The following is a 17385-nucleotide window of genomic DNA, read 5'->3' on the forward strand; positions in this document are numbered from 1 at the left end:
CTGGTGGGGGCAGAAAGGGAGCTGCGAGGGCCGCCGCGGCTGCAGCCCACGCACCCCCTTGTATGGCGGCCTGAGAAGTGAGTCTAAAGCGTTACTGTTATTTGACCGGTACGAGGCTCTTGCTCGAATGTGTTACTATTACTATTGTCATCGTCATTTTTATTCTGGTTGTTGTTATAGTCTTTAGTTGTTTTTCCCTCTCAGAGGCCACTAGGCCCCTTTGAGGGCGGCCCTCACCGCTGACCAGACTATCCTGACCTCGCATTAGCCAACACCTGCGCCACATTTGGCTCAGTCCAAGAAGTTATATGAATTTTGAAAGAAATTTAAAAATAATTGTTGTTAAATGTAACCCCAATACAGAAAGCTATATAAAACCAAATGCACAGCTAAATATTCTGACACTCATAACCACTTTCCAATTTTCACACCACATAAGGTGGTCTGGCTTCTAATAAAAAAAACAAAACAACAACAACAAAAAAAACACCTCATCAATAACCAGGAGGATTCAACCTGCGAGGGCTTTGCAAAATTGCCCACTTAGTAACTGCCTCAAAAACTGAAAGCTGACTGGCCCACAGTCGTGCCCTTTTCCACAATACATTTGTAAAATAGAAATTTCCCCAGAATTAGGAACCCCGAATCAAGTGTGTTTTTGTGAAGTTCTTAATTAAAAATATAATAAGTATATAAGCATACAAATAACAGTATGTCAATCAGGAGACTGAATAGCATGATAAGGATGGAGATAATCCTAGGGGAAGGATTGGGAGGTATGTAAAGACTTAAAAGTAGCCAAGAATTAGATGGGCTGTGAGGATAGGTCCCAGATATCCTGCTATTGTCCTCACTCTCTGTCTCCTGCACCCAAAACAGCACCAGGCACACACAAGGTGTAGTGTGTGTGTTTATATATGTGTGTGTGTGTGTGTGTGTGTGTTGATTGCCAGGAAAGGAAAATGTATATAAAATCGCCTAGAACAGGCTTTACCTGCTGAAAAATTGCACCCAAAGTCAATTTTCCCAGTAGCTAAAGTGATGTTGTCTGTAAGATGCCTTGGAAAGAAAAACAAATTATATTTTCAACTTTATACTGCTTTTCCACTTTAAAAGCCCTTTCACATGCTTATGATATCTTACTTGAGACTTAAAGCAATCCTGTGAGAAAGGTAGGGCAGGACAGAAAGACTTCGCAAAGGTCAAGGTTGATTTCATGTGGGTAAGAAGGGGAGGTACACGGTACACAGTGAACCATAAAACAATTCCAATACTGCTGACCCTGCCAACCTGGATTCTTGGTTTGTCTTGACAGTTTTATTGCCCGAGTTTTTACATTAGGACTCCTTTGGCTCCTTTGCCATGCATTTATACACAATATAACTTGAATGTACAAAGGACACAAATCCTGCCTTGAAATTTGATTCAGTACAGTGGAGTCAGCCTCTTCATGAGTGCCTTGGTGATTTGGGACTAGAGGGTTGCCAATTTATCACCATTTATTGAGCACCCAGGCTCTGTAGTCCGTTGTAAGAATACAAAGAATATGAAACAAATGAGACAACATCTTTGCTCTCAAGGGGCTTATGGCCAAGTAAGGGAGATTGAAAATAAATAAGTGTTTAATTTATTATGATGGAGGGAGAATAGTCCTGAGCACAATTAATTGTATTGGGGCAGGGAGAGAGATAGTAGGGTCCATTTTCTCAGCAAAAAGAACATCTGAATATTTTTAATTTAAAATGGAAAAAACTATCAAATATTCATGAAAAATATTTAATATCAACTGCAAAAGTGAAAATAATAATTTATAATGAATTACTATGCACCTATTACTCTGCTTCAACAATTATCATCCCATGGACAGTTTGTTCCATCTGTATCCTCACTACCTTTCTTCCCTGGATTATTTTGAAACAAATCACAACTAGCATGTTATTTCACGCATAAATATTTTCATATGCATCTTTAAATGATGAAGTCTCTTTTAAAAAGCAAGGACATCATTAAAAATCTTTTAAGATAAATAATTTCTTAAGGTCTAGGCAGTGTTCAAATTTTCCCATGTTTTATAGAATTCATTTCAACTCAAAAGGTCCTTACATTGCATTTTCTTTAAGTCTCTTAAACCTTTGTTTTATTTCCTTTTGTTTCATATGTAAAAGAAATGGATACTTTGTCCTGTGGAGTTTCCCATATTTTGCATTTTGCTGATTACCGACCTATATTGTTGTTTAACATGGGCTCTACCCCTGTATTTTCCCATAAGCTGATAGAACTAGAGTTTTGATTAGACTTAGGAAAGTACAACCCATAAGGAAGAGAAAAATCAACCTGTCAGAAACAAACCCAGAATTGTCATGAATATTACAATTAGTAGACAAGGATATGAAGACATATATCTATATCCCAAAATATTAAAAAAGTTCCCAAGAGACAGAAAATATATAACAAAAGACCTAAATCATACTTCTACAGATGAAGTCTATAATATCTAAGATGAAAAATACATTAAGATCCTGAGGATGTAGCTCAATAGTTGAGTATCTTGCATAAGCCCCTGGGTTCAATCCCCAGCATCACAATAAGCAAGAATAAAAAATAAAATGAAATTGAATTAATGGCAAACTAGACATTGCTAAAGAAAAGATTAGTGAACTTTAAGCTACATCAATAGAAATTATCTAAAAATCACACATTCAGAGAAAAAAGAGATAAAAAAGAAAAAGAATATAAGTGAGATGTAGGACAACTAGAAGTCACCTAATATATGAATAAATGTAGAGGTGTGGGATCAAGACATATTTGAATAAATAACAGCTGAAGGTTTCCAAATTTTGTGAAACCATATGCAGTCATTCCTTGCTATCTGCCAAAGATTTTTTCAACAATCCCACCCTTCTCCGTATCAAGATCCACAGATGCTCAAGTATCTTATGTAAAATTGGGGTAGTATTTCATATTACCTTCAAACATCTTTTTGTATACTTTAATGTCTACATTATTTATAATACTAATAAAATATACATACTATGCAAAAGTTGTCTTACTGCATTGCTTAGGGAATAATGACAAGAAAAAAAATCTGTATATATCAGTGTAGATGCAACTCTTTTTCTGAATATTTTTAATCTGCATCTGGTTGAATCCACAGATGCAGAAATTGCAGATATGGAGGGCTGATTGTACTTAGAGATTTAAGAAGCTCAATACACTTTCAGAAAATGAAAAGAGTATCAGAGAGATATAAAACAAGTATAGTTTCCAGACCAGCAGATGATAGACTTAAAATAAAACACATAAATGATCATATTAAATATAAATGGACTAAAACTATATGATTCAACAACAAAGATTAGGTAAAAAAAATCTAAAACACAACAATATGCTGCTAACAAGAAATTCACTTTAAGGGGCTCAGTGATAGAGTGCTTGCCTAGCATGCGTGAAGCACTGGATTTGATCCTCAACACCTTATAAAAATAAATAAATAAATAAATAAATAAATAAATAAATAAATAAAGGTATTGTGTCCATCTACAACTAAAAAAGAAAAAGAAATGTACTTTAAATTCATAGACAAAGTTAGGTTAAAAGTAAAAGGATAGAAAGAGATTTACTATTCTAAAAAAAGATGTTGTCCAAACTAAAGTAGATTTTATAGTAAAGAATATTATCAAATGTAATGAAGCTGGACTGGGATTGTGGTTCAGTGGTAGAGCGCTTGCCTAGCATGTGCCAAGGCCTGGGTTGGATCCTCAGCACCATATAAAAATAAATAAATAAAATTAAAAAATGTAAAGAAGCCTATGTCATAATGATAAAGGTGTCTGTTAACCAAGAAGATACAATCTTAAATGTATATGCCCTTAACAATAGAGTTTTAAAATACATGTAACAAAAATAGGATGAAGAAGAAATAAATCCATGATTATAGCTATAGATTTCAATACCATGCTTCTAGTAACAGTAGATGGAAAATATGGAAAAATATGGAATATTTGATTAACACTATCAAATAACTTCACCTAATTGATGCTTGTAGGATGCTCCATTTAATAAAAGAATCTACATACTTTTCAGGTGCCCATGGAACATTTACCCAGATAGATCAGATTTGATGATATGAAACAAATCTTAAATTTAAAAGAATTCAAGTTGTGCTAAATATACTCTCAGACCACAATGGAATTGTATTACAATTCAATAACATGTCTAGAATTTAGTATATCATCTTCTTCTCCTAACTCCCAAACCTGCTTCTCTTTCAATGTTCTTTTCTCATCTTAGGTGAAGTTCCCAATATTTACCATGACACTTAAGCCAGAAATTCTCATTTTTCATTATTTTTTTATTGACACATAAAAATTGTACATATTTTTGGAATACCATGTGATGTTTTGATATATGTATACATTTTATAATGTTCAAATCATGGTAAGTACATCTAACTCCTCAAACATTTATCATTTTTTTTTCAGTGTTGGGCATTGAATCCAGAGGCACTCTACCACTGAGCTATATCCCCAACCTTTTTAAATTTTTGAGTCAGGGTTTTTCTAAGTTGCCAAGGCTGGCCTTGAATTTATAATCTTCCTGCTCAGCTTCTGATTACAGATTCCTGCCACCATAACTGGTTTTATTATTTCTTTGTGGTAAATATGTTTAAAATTTTCCTTACCTCTTCTTTGATTTCTTTCTTTCTTTCTTTTGGTGCTAGGTTATTAAACCCAGGGGCACTGAACCACTGAGTCACGTCCCTAGTCTTTTTTAGTTTTTATTTTGAGACAGGGCCTTACTAAGCTGCTTAGGGCCTCACTAAGTTGCTGAGGCTGTCCTTGAACTTGCAATCCTCCTGCCTCGGCCTTCTGAGTAACTGGGATTACAGGCATGCACTACCACACCCAGCTTCTTCCAATTTCTTTGAAATACACAGTATTTTACCATTATTTATAGTCATCCTATTTTATTTCTCCTATCTAACTGTAACTTATCACCCATTGACAAACTTTTCCCCATCTCCCTTGCCCCCACTCTTCCCAGCCTCTGGTAACCATTATTAGACTTCTGATACAGGATATTAACTTTTTTAGATTCCACATACTGAGTGAGATTATGTGGGATTCGTCTTTCCATGTCTGGCTTATTTTATTTAACATAATGTCTTTTGATTCTATCCATGTTGTCACAAATGACAGGATTTCACCCTTTTTATGACTGAATGGTGTTCCACTGTGTGTGTGTATGTGCATGTACATTTCACATATTATATTTTCTCTATCCACTTATCAGTTGATGGACGCTTAGATTTGTTCCTAACAAATAGTTTCTCCACTATTGTGAATAGTACTGTGATCCACATGGGAGCAAAGATGTCTCTCCAACATACTGATTTCATTTCCTTTGGATACATACCCAGTAGTGGGATTACTGGATCATATGGTAGTTCTATTTTTAGTTTTTTGAGGAACCTTCATACTGTTTTCCATTCAGTATTTAAGCCAGAAATTCTTCCTGTTCCCTCGTCTCTATTATGCAATAAATCTCAAAGTTTTGCTGACTTTTCTTTAAAATTGTCTCTCAAATGTGTTCTCTCTTCTCTGGCTCTATTATTGCAGTTTCAGTTCAGGTCATTACCATCTCTCTTTGTGGCCCAGCACCAAAATAACATTCTACTGGGTGGTTATACTGAAATTTGTGTATACATTCTCCTGCTAATGAACATTTAGGTTTCTTCCAGTTTGGGACTATTACAAATAAGCCTGCTCTGAAGATTCATGTCCTTTCTTTGTATGGATATACGTTTTCATTCCTACTGGTTATATATATCTAACAGTAATTATACAGCAACTCTCTATTTAAAGTGCTAGATTGTCTTTGAAAGTCAAGATTTTTGTATGTGTGAAAACCTGGATTGAGAGAATTTGACCTACCATTATTTAATCATTTAAAAAAATGTTTTATTTAAATTAAACAAAAACATTTAGAATTATTTTTGTTTAATTAATGTCAAATTTATTTAAGCTGTCTACTTTTATTAGGCTTTTAAGCTAATAAAATGGAGAACTTTTGTACTCTTCTTATTTTGAAATGTATCAAATGTATAAATTAAGCTTAAATTTAAATCTTGTAATGGTATCTATAGAGTAGTCAAATTTAAAATTAGCTTGTCAATATGATAAATTCTATAAACATTTATATATTAATTTGATGAAACTCTTCAAACTGTCACTACAAATGTAATGTTTCTTATCCTCAAAAGCACTTCAAATATTCCACAAGCAAGCTTACAAATCTAATAAACCTATATTCCTAAGTGCATAAACTCCATTTACAAACCTAACAACTCAAAAGTTATAGATTTAGTACCTCAAAATCTCTGAAAAATTCAAATGCAGTCTATAAACATAATCAATCCATCTCAGATTTTACACATCTCAAATTTAAATCGCCAATTTATCATCAATTAAGTTCATTTAAACATTTGAAGTTAAAATCACAAGTCTGAATCCAACATTTCAAATATCCCATCTGTCGAAGAAAACCTACCCAAATTGCCAAGAGGATTAAAAAATAACTTATTTTTGAACTCAACATAAAAAGTATTGAATTTAAGGTTTGAGTCACTTCTTCACTCTTGCTCAGTATCTGCTTAAGTTTGTCTTACAGAAAAACTCAGCTAAAGTGGAGAATCATAAATAATACTTCATACATAGTTTAACATTTTTAAAAGGGTTAGGACATATAAATGTATGTTCATTTGCCATACATACCTTTTCTTTCAGAGTGAATCTGTTCATTAGAATCACAAGATATCTTTGTAGTATAAACCATTCTCATGGTATGTTCTCTACAATGTCCAGTTTGGAATATGTTAAAATGGAGCAAAAACTTTAACCCACTGGAAAGCAGCATGCATGTAGATGGATTTTTTTTTTTTTTCATTGCTGGAGAACTCAGGGCCCCATGCACGTGAGGCAAGCACTCTGCCCCTGAGTTACTCCTTTGGCCCCCAAATTTTATTTGTTGATTGATTGACATAATATTTGTACATCTTTAAGGGGTACAGTATGAGAATTCAATAAATGTTTACAATGTGCAATGACCATATCATGGATATAAGCGCTTTCATCTTCAAACAATTATTATTTCTACACATGGAGAACTTTTGTACTCTTCTTATTTTGAAATGTATCATAGATTGTTGTAAACAATTGTTACCTTGTAGCGCTATAGGTGACCAGAACTAATTTCTTCTATTGTCTACTCTAAGCTTAAATTTTTTTTAAATTTTGTTTTCTGTTTTTTGGCATTTTGCTCAATACCAATGAATCCATGATGAGACAAAAAGATTGAATTTACAGGTATGGTGGTGCACACCTATAGTTCCAGCTATCTGGAAGATGGAGCAATAGGATTGCTTGAGCCCAGGAGTTAAAGGCCAATTGGGAAAAATGGTGAGACCCTGTCCAGAAAAAAAGAAAAGAAAAAAGAAAGAATTGAATACTAACTATATGAGTATATGACAGAAGATAGATAAATCTGTCATGAAGAAGAATTACAAATAATTTACACAGATACCTCTCCTTTAATGAGGGAGATAACTCCCCATCCATAGGTGTGGGCTGCCCATACTGACTTTCTTCCAAAGAGAAAAGTCTGGAAAGGGCAGAGAAGCAGCTTTTCAATGTCGAGAAATGACAAACACTACCTCTGCCTGGTGATCAGAGTTAACACCTACAGTCAGAAATTATGTTGATAGTATGCACTCTTGATTTGATGAGATAAAAATGGTACCTTACTGGGGCTGGGAATGTGGCTCAAGCGGTAGTGCGCTTGCCTGGCATGCGTGCGGCCTGGGTTCGATCCTCAGCACCCCATATAAACAAAGATGTTGTGTCCGCCAAAAACTAAAAAATAAATATTAAAAATTCTCTCTCTCTCTCTCCCCCTCTCTCTCTCTCACACACACTCTCTCTTAAAAAAAAATGGTACCTTTCAGCTGTCATCTTCCTCCCAATAACCCATAACCCAGGTCTCCTCATGAGAAAAACAATAGACAAATAAATGTGTGTAATGGGGAATCCTACAAAATTATGATTGATACTCCTGAAAGTTGTCAAGGTAAATAAAAACAAAACAAAGACAAATAAACTCAAAAACGCCTCCAAACCAAGGAAATTCTAAGTAAGGAACCAACACCAGCCTAAAGAGACAGAACAACTGAAGAAATATACTATGTACATTAGTTAATAATTATATTTCAGTATTAGTTCTTTAATTATAACAAATGTACGATATTAATGTAAGATGTTGATAATAAACTGGGTGCAAAGTATGTGGGAACTCTAGTATCTGTTTAATTTTTTTTTCTTCTTCTTCTTCTTCTTTTTTTTTTTTAAATAGTGATGGGTATGAAACCTAGGTCCTCACACATGCCACACAAACATTCTTCCACTGAGCTACATCCCCTACCCCTTAATTTTTCTATAAATCAAAATCTAAAAAAAAATCAACTCTATTTTAAAAAACCAGTTGGGCACATTTGTATGGCTCTATTTCTGGGTTCTTTATTCTGTTCCATTGATCTATTTGGATCCCTCTGCTCATATAACACTGTCTTAAGTCGTGTCTGGTATGATCAGAGGGATAGCTACCTAGTAGGTGTTAATATTGGGGGAGTTTTGTTTTTAATTATTGAGTTTTGAAAAGTGCCCATGTACTAGAGAAGTCCAGTGACTGTAAGTACTCAGTCATTGTACTTACTGGGGCCAGTTGATAGGTTTTACAGAAGGAATGAAGATTGTTAGTTAATTTAATAATTTGGATTGTTAGTTAATTTAATAATTTAAAAAGTTGGTTACAAAACTTTCTTTCTTTTTTTTTTATTGGTACTGGGGATTGAACTCAGGATCTCTTTACTTTTAAAAAAAAAATTTCCAGACAAGGTCTCTCTAAGTTGCCCAGTCTGGCCTCAAATGTGGGATCCTTCTGCCTCAGCTTCCTGAGTCTTTGGGATTATAGGCATGTACCACCACACCCAGCTAAAGGTTTCTATTATTTTTATTTCTGAGTTCCTTCCATGGGTTGAAAGGACACATACGCATCTGAATTAACATCAATTACTTGGAGAAGTTGTCAAAGTACTATATATTTACAGATGTAGATAATCTGCTAGAGGTTAAGGGATTGAATACTGGATCCAGGTTCACCTTCCAGAATTATTCCTTCTGAATCCTTTGACAAACTAGGTCTCTTCTTATACAGTTAGAAAATCTTCAATCTTTTCAGCTGGAATTTAACTCACTTCATTACCTAGTGATTGCATAGTCTCTAGGCATACCTAAAGTTATATTTTTGCCTCTTTCTCTAAATCTCTTTTATGATATTTTGGGATTTGGGTTGATGAGACTCTGCTGCACCCCTACACTCCCAACCAATCTACAATTTCCTAACAGAGGTTTTTTTTTTTTTTTTTTTTTTTTTGGTACCAGGGATTGAACCCAGGGGCACTTAACTACCGAGACACATCTCCAGCCCTTTTTTGTATTTCATTTAGAGACAAGGTTTCACTAAATTTCTGAGGGCCTCGCTAATTTGCTGAGGCTAGGTTTGAATTCATGATCCTCCTGCTTCAGCCTCCTAGGCTGCTGGGATTACAGACACATAACCTCACCTCCCACACACCTCTTTGACAATCTGGTGAAGTCTGTGGATCCCTTTTTAAAGTAATGTTCTAAAATCTATTTTCTAAAATGCATTGGATCACAAAGGAAACCAATTATTGAAATAGTTATCAAAATATTAAAACAAATGTGTAGTGTATTTATGTTTCTTTATTAACAGATTAATCAAGATCTAGTGATATATTTAATTACTACCATAATTTCAAAGTAATGAACAAAAATATTTCAAGACATTTGCAACACCATAAAATTCACTGCAAGTGTGAATTCTATTGGTGACAGTCATCAATACTACTCACATGGCTGTGGTTTATTGCCCACATTAATAAATGGAGGAAATGCTAGATTTTTTCAGTTACCAGGTTAGTAAAAATAAAGATGCAATTTTATTTTTTCATCTGAGTTCTTGGCTTAATAGAATCTCATTTCTGTTCTCTGAGATCCTGCATTTGTTCCATGTTTTAATTTTTGATTAGTTTCACCCACTACCATTATCCCAGGGGCAGGCTTTAGGGGACTGGGGGTTGAGGGGCAGGGGTGGGTACAGACCTTGATGTCTCCTCCTGTGCCCTCTGTGCTTCTCTTCCTTCCCCCCTTAATGCTTTGCCTTCCCAGGCCCAGTGATTTCCATGAAAACCTGCCCTAGTTACAGAGGGCTTGGACTCTGCACCCATTTCCCTCTGTGTTTGTTGGTTTATTTGCAAGATCCATTCCTTGCTAGTTGTCCTCTCCTCCTTAAGATCCTGAAGCTTGTCATGTCAGAAAAGTGTTTGTTTCAAACACTCTGAATCCAGGCAGATCATTTGGAAGGTGAGAACATTTGTTTTCTAGTTCCAACTTCCATAGATCCTAGAAGGCAAAATGGAAACCCACATTTAATGCTGAAATTGAAGACTTTGCTGTGAAAGAGAAACATTCAAGTATATAAGCAATATATTATTGGTACTATGAAGCTAAACAATGAAGGCGATTATTTTATTCAAATGGGGACAACTATTGAGCTTCTGTAACATTCTTCTCCCTTCATTTCCATGCCTGGAAACAGGCAGAACAGTGGAACTCTTGGTGGTGAGAAAGAGCTGTGTTTTCTGCCTTTAGCAATGCTGCTGGCTTCATAGTGCTTTGCTTATTGTGGGATTTCTACCCTAGAGGTCAAGGGCAGAGATGTTCCAGTTCCCTTGACAAAGTCCCAGGGGCCTGGGAGTGGACTGGACTCTGGCCAGGGACATTTATTCTCAAAGAAATTAGAAACCAGAAGAGGACTGCTCTGCTTATTCAGAAGGTGTAAGAAATAAACCAGCATGTGACTGGGCAAGGAAGTATATCTCAATCTAGACAAACATTTATCTTTATAGGTATAGGGAGGAGATAAAAACTAAGGCCAGGAGAGGAGAAATGGTTGGTAGTAAAGAGAGAGAGAGGAGGGGACAAAGGTTGTTTTTGTGTGGAGTTGAGATTCTTCCACTTTATTTTCTCACAATTTTTTTTAATTAGGAACTTTTAGAATATATATAGCATGTAGAAAAGTATAGTTAATTATATGATAAGCAGATACATACTCACCACTCAGATGGGACAAGCATCTGAGGGGAGAGTTCCTGTAGGGAAGCTCTGATAAGCCAATGGATATGTCCACAGAGAAGTGACCCTGTTAGCTATCCTCCTGGCCAGGGAAAGTGAAGCTACCAGGCCGGGTAAGAAATGGTCTGTCCCCTTCCCTTCCGCCCTGCCAACCATCTTCCATTTTGGTAGAGAACAAAATAGTGGGTAGTGAGTTGAAGAGGAGGACAGTGGGGGAGAACAGAGAGCAGGAGGCTTTACCTCCATTTCCTACTTGAGGCTTCCAGGCCTGAGCTGGCTCAGGGGAGAATCATCACTAAGTGAAGTTGCAAAGTTGGATGATTTCGAAAGGATTTTGCCTTCTAATTGCTGAACTGAGACTGCTTTAAAACGACTGTGAGACTTTTCCCTTATTTAATAGTGAACAGAAAAGCTGTGGGACTCAAGAGTTTTCATTTGGAAGCCAAGAAGGTGACCTTCATTGAATATGCACCCACTCGAAGGAGACACTGCAGAGGAAGCAAAGTTGGCCTTTGACTGTGGGGAGCCATGCTTGTCTCCCACATCGCATGGAAAGCACTTAACCAAATCCAAGAGGCTAATGCTACTAAGGAAAGCAATAATTTCCCTTGCCATTAAGAAGGATTAAAATCGCTACTTTGGATATATCAAAATTAATGCAAAAATCCACAATGAACAGGACACCAATGTTTTAAATAAAGACAGGATCAATATTATTGATTTTCCCCTTTGCCCCGGGCATCAGTGTGTCTTAGTATGGCACTGTCACTAATTTTTATTTAAAATTTTGATATTTTGCTCATCATGAGTTTTTTGGCATTATTTTTTTTTTAAATATTGCATTAAAATGTTACTTATCTTGGTCTTGGAGGGGTGTGTGTGTGTGTGTGTTTCACTAAATTTTGTACTTGAGGCCAGTATCTAAAAGAAGAAAAAGAAAGAAAGAAAGAAAACAGAAAAGAAAAGAAAAGATCTTTGTTCATTTTTTTGCCCATGTAATTGCAGATGGGAGAAATAGTTGTATATACTTCTCAAACAGGGAGCCCTTTATAGTACTTACTGGAAAATAACAGAAATGGTCTCATTGATAGCCCCAGATAACACTGAAGAGGGAGCTCTAATCTTCCTTTTAAAACATTCCAACCTACTGCCTGGGATGACAAAAGTCCACAGTAAACAGCTAAATTGGTGCTTTAATGTTGTTGATATTTAAGTATGAAACAAAAGCCTTGTTGTGCTGATTTCTCATTCCTGCTATTTAAAGAAATTCCCTCTAGTACCAATGAGAGTCCACAAGGAGATTTATGACACCTGTGTGTCATATAATACCTGGCATATAGCTCTTGACCATTTTCCTCTCTCAATTCTCATATTTCTCACTTGATCCTCAAAGCTACCCAGAAGGTAGGCAGGAAAGGTGCTGTCCCATTTGATGGACAGGATGTCAGCCTCATTTTGTAGAGGAAGCTGGCCCAAGTCACACGACAAAGTACTGTAGCCTGGGAACCAGGACTTTGGTCTTTAAACTTCAAGGACAGTCCCTTTCCTGTACACTGTGCTGTGTGCTTCCGAAGACATGTGGAGAATTGTTGTAAGTGGCTGCATTTGAGGGATTGCAGCTATAATCTGAGCTGGTTAGCAGCTGATCTCCCTGAGGCTATATCCAGTCTCCTAATGCTGTTTCATATTAAACAGGTTTGGGAGTGAGTCACTTGGCTGGCACAGACCAGCAAAGTGATTGCTTCAGCCTTGCTTGGAAACTCTAGGTCCTCCCTTTGCCTGGGGGTAGCAATCTCAATGCAAACCTCAGCTATAATCTTGCAGACGCTCTGGGGCCGACTTTGTGTTTCACTTATATAATTTCAGGCTTCATTTAGCATTCACCGTTTCCCTTTCCATGCCTACATGATTTGGTACAGAGTTCTCTTATACTGACACCCTCAGTCTACACACATTTTCCTTTGTTTGGGTGATGTTGGGGTAGAAAAGCAGATAAGCCCTGCGTGGGAAACTCAGTCAAAAAGGAAAAGGAGGCTGGAATAGCCAGGTGGGCTGCTGCCTAACACCCACATTGGAATTAGAGGTGGGAAAATTTTGATCAGTTCAAGGAGGGAATTTAGATTTTCTGTCTCTTCCTCTGTAGGGCTGAGGTATACATTGCTGTTGGTAATTAGTTTGGGAGCCAGAAAACCCCCATTGTAAACTAGTCTCACTGAGGAGAGAACACTGACTGTTCTATGAATTAGATGTAAATTCAGTGACCTCTCCTTCATTTGCCACCTCCTAAACAGACATCTGACGTAGCAATTGCAATATTTTATGTTTTTATTTAATGTTAAATGTCTGTTTGCCCTATGTGATTTGGGGCACCTGGAGCATAGGGATCATGTCTTACTTTGTAATCCCCCAAATGATGGGCCACCTTGTGGTCAGTTTTGTCATTGTTTCCAAAAATAATGCATAATCCACTGCAGAGAAGTTCACAAAGTCTCCAGGAGAGGACCGGCAGGACGACAATGTACACACACACACACACACACACACACACACACACAGTTAGTACTGTTATAGCCTTTCCCACTGATCTGTCTGCAAAGTCCATTTGTTAACCCACCTGTTCCAATATTCTGTCACCCTACTCTGGCCTCATTCAATTTTTCTCTTTATCTTCTCTCCTTTCCTCATCTTCCTATCTCCTCCAGATCTCTGGTCCCCACTGTCTTCTCAACTCTGGTCAGTTCTTTATTATATGGTCTCTGTTGACTTCTTTCAAAATTCTTTTTCACTCATTTTATTGATCATCACAACAGAGCTCCAGAGTACACAGATAAGCCTCCTTGAAAAGTCTGAGAGTATTGATATAAGGGGAGGAGAAGGCTGTTAATATGCATATGTTAATATTTTTATCCTGCTCATATATATCTTTGTTTCCTCAGCACCCACCTCTGCATTTAGCACAAAGGTTTTCAGTAAATGACTGATGAATGAATCAAGTACTCCTAGCCTTTACCCCAATGTACCATTACTCCTGTCCTGAGGAATGCCACCCCTTTCAAGGAGAGACTGGCAGATCAATAGTTTCAGATCCTCAAATTAGTTGGACCTGCTTTTAAGGCTGCAGGTGGAGGTAGCATCAACAGGGAGTAGCAAATCCCCCTCAAGCTTTCTAGTGCCCAGATTGCTAACATCCCAGGTGATATGTATGTAAGAGTGAAAAGCCTTGACCCCACCCAATAGTGAGGCCTGCTTCACACCTTGACAAAGGCAGCCCCATTTCCTGAGGCTGGGCCCAAGGCACCCATTCTCCCTGTGCCTCAGTGTACCTCTTCTACCCAGTGCTCCCTCACTCTGTACCCCTTTGAGTAGTTGCTTTCTGTGACCCCTCAATCCCTAGCCTGAAACTGGGCTGAATATACTGCATTAGGCTCAGATTTTTGTCTTCTATTATTGATCCCCTTCGGGACTCATCATTTCCCCATCTCTGGAAATTTTTTGCCCTACATTCCTATTCCTTTTTACAGTCTCTTAGCAACCATTTTCTTAACTCTTGCTGAATACAAATCCTGATAGTTATCTTCTTGCAAGATTCTGGATCTCAACTCTGAACCATGGCTCACGGTGGGGAAGGAAGAGGAAACGGTAACTACCATCTGAAGAGCAAGGCTAGGTATTCATGGCCAAAGATTCCTGCAGAGTTGATTGGAAGGTTAGTATTTGAAGGTACATTTTGGTGAGAATATTGGATATAAGGGACTTTTTTATAGTTTGACATTAATATGTGTTTCTACATTATGATAAAAGAAGAAAAGTGATAAAGGGTGACTGCATAGTTAAATTGAAAAGGAGACAATCTTGGAAGACACTATGATGATTTTTCAAAAAGACAAGGCATGAGGACATTGTTGAAAGGAGAAATATTTGTTGGATATTGAAGTTTTTAATTGTTCCTGGATAGGAACTTCTAAATTCCACTGGCCCAATACTGCTCAAAATTTAAATGAGAGGTGATTTTGGCTGTAGCCAATTGAAGCTGAATTTACCTATAGGCATCTCATGGGGTTTTGTTCAGATTTATTATTATTAAATATTACCAGAGCCTGGTATAAAGTCTTAAGATTATCTAGATAATGTCAACATTAGTAATAATGTTATTTTATTAGTATTTATTTATTTATATTTTGGTAACTGGGGATTGAACTCAGGAGTGCTTTTACCACTGAGCTATCCTTTTTTATATTTTATTTTAAGACAGGGTCTCACTAAGTTGCTTTGGACCTTGCTAAATTGCTTAGGACTTGGCTAAGTTGCTGAGGTTGGCCTTGAACTTGAGATCCTTTAGCCTCAGCCTCCTGAGTCACTGGGATTACGGGTATGCACCACCACCCCGATTTATTACTATTTTTAATAAAGAACATAGTCAATCGTTTTTAGTGTTTCATTTGTAGATAAACTTGCATATTCTCAGCTGTTTCCGTCTTTGAATGGACCAATAAATGTAGTAAAATGGAGCTTAGTGGATGGCACATAGGGTCTAAGTAGTTGAGACAATGAAGGCAGATGGGAGATGGATTAGGATCAAATAGAAGGACCTATAGATTAGCACTCCCAATGAGGTCAAAGAACAGTTGTTTTTGTTTTCTTTAAAAGCGAGAACTGGCAAATGAACTGGTGATGGTTTTAGTGAAATATTAGAGTTTTCAAGTTGGCAGAGTTGAAATAGTTCTGGGTTTATGATCACATTCAGGGTGCAGCCACAGGAAAGGCTAGTGAGGTAGAGGGAGGTGGGGGCTACCAATAACTTTGGCCAACAATAGCCACAAGAAAGAGTAGAAGAATAAGATTTTGGATGTGATAATGTGGAACCAGAAGAGTAAATATGCCCTTTTCCCTAAATAACCCTAGGATGTAGAATCTGTCTGGACCTCTAGCAAAAGGGATTTCTTAGCCCATATGGAGGGGGTGCCAAGTGGTGTCTTAGGCTAGGTGCTGCCCATGGTCAGGTCAGCAATGAGAGGCCTCTGCCCAGCAGTGTGGCTGCAAGATTATTTTATGTTTCAGCATGAGCCGGCCTCAGGTAAGAAGGGTGGAATTGTTAGACTTGAATTAAAAGAAAGAGAATTATATATGTTCCCAGCAGTGCATCTGTACAGTGCATCTATGCATGGCTTCTGATGAATTATCCAAACATTTCTTCATGTTCATGACATGTCCTCATCCCTTGGTGTCCTCCTGGAAGCATTGGGCCTCTGGCTATAAATTCCTCAGGGTTGGGAGAGATAAGAATTCAGATCCTATCCTCACTAACTAAACCAGTTTGACTGGGTGACCATAAAACAAAGCTGCTCCCTAAAGTCTTCAACATGAAGGCAGTGGGTCTTCCTGGCACCTCTTCCCATTGCCAGGGTGACCCTACCTCACCCAACCCAATACAGGGCAGGAGGCCAACCACTGAGGATTTAGATATAAAGCCAAGAACTTGGTCCAAGAGGGGGCGGGAACCAAACCACTATAAACTCAAGTTTTGTGGAAACTGTGTTAAATCAATTCAGGAAAAGAACTAAGACAATGCAAGTGCTGAATCAGCGAGTGACTGATCTAATCTTTCTGTAACTCAGAACTCAGCTAGGCTCACCCTGCCTCATAGAGAATGCTAAGATTGGCTTGAGACCCATGGGGTGGGGGTGGGAGGATGGAAATACAATGCCCTCTCAGATTTATGCAAAACTGCCTGAGTGACAGTTTTCCTGGTCATCCCTGGTCTGATTCCTGACTTTGGCTGAGTTCTCTATCTCCTGAGGACCTAATTGTGGAAACTAGCTTCTTCTGCTTGGTTTCCTCCTCAAGCACTCACAGCAGTGGTATATTGTAGAGCTTTGCTGGTGGGATCTACAGATCACACTAGATAGTGAATAAAGACCCTCTTAGTCATTTCTGCCAACTTCCAGACTCCACACTCCCACCATGATGCCTAACTTTCTCCTTGCTTCTCTTCCTCATCTACTTCCTCTTCACTTTCTCCACTTCATCCCCCACTTTTCGGTGGTGCTGGGGTATCAAACTTAGGTCTCTGCACATGCTAGGCAAGTACTCTACCACTGAGCCACACCCCCAACTCCCC

General features: G+C 37.6%; 1 long non-coding RNA gene across 1 annotated transcript in view; it reads right to left on the reverse strand.

The window, feature by feature from the left end:
- Positions 1-9821: 9821 nt before the first annotated feature.
- LOC125613556 overlaps positions 9822-17385 on the reverse strand; it is an 8261-nt gene continuing 697 nt past the window's right edge. Inside the window, exon 2 of the long non-coding RNA XR_007344106.1 lies at positions 9822-10535. This is a non-coding gene — a long non-coding RNA (uncharacterized LOC125613556). The remainder of the gene's footprint in view (positions 10536-17385) is intronic.

The sequence above is a fragment of the Marmota marmota genome, unplaced genomic scaffold (genome assembly GCF_001458135.2).
Source record: "Marmota marmota marmota unplaced genomic scaffold, marMar, whole genome shotgun sequence".
Classification (NCBI taxonomy): domain Eukaryota; kingdom Metazoa; phylum Chordata; class Mammalia; order Rodentia; family Sciuridae; genus Marmota; species Marmota marmota.